Source organism: Scylla paramamosain, chromosome 23 (assembly GCF_035594125.1).
Source record: "Scylla paramamosain isolate STU-SP2022 chromosome 23, ASM3559412v1, whole genome shotgun sequence".
NCBI lineage: Eukaryota > Metazoa > Arthropoda > Malacostraca > Decapoda > Portunidae > Scylla > Scylla paramamosain.
This window is the reverse complement of record NC_087173.1, coordinates 21,025,223-21,027,722: the sequence shown is the minus strand read 5'-3', so window position 1 is coordinate 21,027,722 and position 2,500 is coordinate 21,025,223.

Below are 2,500 nucleotides of genomic sequence, written 5' to 3'. Positions count from 1 at the left end.
CTCCCCCCTCCTCCCCCCTCTCTCTCTCTCTCTCTCTCTCTCTCTCTCTCTCTCTCTCTCTCTCTCTGTCTGTCTCTGTCTCTGTCTCACATTAACAGCACAGTTGCAGGCAATATAATCTAATGGAAAGTTGAATAATAAAGGCTTTTATTTCCCGGCCGCTCATTCGTCCGCGGGTTAATTTCGTCATCAACACGGTCTCCCATTGGTCACTCGGTATCCAGCCGTCCAATCACTGCACGGTATTACTGTGATGTCACTCTATGCCTTTTTGATTGGCTGGGAGTTTGGTGACGTCATATATTTGGATATATATATATATATATATATATATATATATATATATATATATATATATATATATATATATATATATATAATGACGATTTTTATTTATTTTGTGTATCATTATTTTGTGATAGTAGTAGTAGTAGTAGTAGTAGCAGTAGTTGTTGTTGTTGTTGTTGTTGTTTTATACTAATAATTTAACATCAATTAATCTTCATGTGATTATTATTAAATGATTATTATTATTATTATTATTATTATTATTATTATTATTATTATTATTATTATTATTATTGTTACTACTACTACTACTACTACTACTACTACTACTACTACTACTACTACTACTACTACTAGTACCACCACCACCACCACCACCCTCTCTCGTCAGTGAAATACGCAGTAAATTTGTTAGGCCTAACGAGAGAGAGAGAGAGAGAGAGAGAGAGAGAGAGAGAGAGAGGGGGGGGTGATTAGTGGGTGGGGTGGAATATGAGAGCGTGAGGAGGGGAGGGAAGAGGAGGAGGCTGAGGGGAGGGGAGAGGAGTGGGTAGATCACGTGACCCAAACAGCTGATTGGTGTCACGTGGTTATAGCTTGGTGTTATTATTATTATTATTATTATTATTATTATTATTATTATTGTTATTATTATTGTTGTTGTTGTTGTATATTTATTTTCTCTTGTCTCTTCCTCCTCCTCCTCCTCCATCACTTTCACGTCCGTCAACATGACTAATTCTCTCTCTCTCTCTCTCTCTCTCTCTCTCTCTCTCTCTCTCTCTCTCTCTCTCTCTCTGTATCATCATCATCATCATCATCCCTGTATATGAGAGAGAGAGAGAGAGAGAGAGAGAGAGAGAGAGAGAGAGAGAGAGAGAGAGAGAGAGAGAGAGAGAGAGAGAGAGAGAGAGAGAATGGGTATAGTAAAGGCTCAGTGTCACACTGGCACTTTTTGCGTCGATTAATGTGATTTCCGTCTATTTTTCATCGATCCGCACGAAGTTATCGCAGGAATTCGTCAGACGATCAGGATTGTTTCCGCCTGCAAATTTCCGCCTTTGTTTACATTTCCAAGACCAAGACCGAGACTTTCCGCGTGGCTTCAAGCTGTCTCACAGAGCGTTATTACCACCTCTACGCCTCGTCATGGAAGGAAAACCACATCCAAGCTGGACACGCCTTTCAGAGGAGTTCCTTGTGGAAGCATCAGGAGCCATAAGTGCCTCTGGGACCACAAGGATGAATCTTGTATGAAGAAAGGCCTGAAAAGAGCGGCTCACAACACAGTCACCTGTGCCCTCCAATACTGTGTCTCATAGTACATAGTATTAGTTTCAGAGCAGCGTATCTTTGCCGCAGCGTGGACTCCATGTTTGTTTACACTCCTTGGTCTGTGCCGACCGAAAGTTTCAGATGAAACACCGTTTGTGTGTGTGACAGGCCGCAGCCAAGATATCCACGATTTTCAGGCAAACGATGGAAAAAGTTGACGGAAAAAGTGCGTGTGACACACCGCCTGGAGGCGTGAAAACAACTTTATAGGAATCACTTTCTGCGATAAGGAGGAGGAGAGGGAGGAAGAACAGGAAGAAAAAGATACGTATATTAGAAAATACTTTAATGAAAAAAAAAATAAAAAGATAAGAGAGGAAGTGGAGCAGGAGGATCCAAGAGAAAGAGAAATTAATGATGCTGAAGGTGAAAGGTTGAGAAAGATTGTGAAAGAGTAGAGCACGATGATGTTGACTTGTAGTGGTGGTGGTGGTGGTGGTGGTGGTGAATGGAAATGATAGGGAATGTGTGAATGAATGTTTAGTGAAGAGTGGAAATATGAATGAATCAAGGCCTACTACTACTACTACTACTACTACTACTACTACTACTACTACTTCTACCAGCAGCTGTATAACGTGCTTCTCTCTTTCTGTACCCCGCACAGAGCGGCAAGTCCTGGGGCTACTACATGGGGCACTCCTTTGTAAAAATCAGGATTTTTTTTTACATCCGGCAAAATAATAATAAAAAAAACACTTGGGGCTGTGTGTGTGTGTGTGTGTGTGTGTGTGTGTGTGTGTGTGTGTGTTAACCAGGTGACTAGTGGCATCTTTAATCAGTCAGTAAGTCTGTCAGTCAGTGTGTGTGTGTGTGTGTGTGTGTGTGTGTGTGTGTGTGTGTTAATGACTCTGTACATCCATTCTGCTCAAGTACC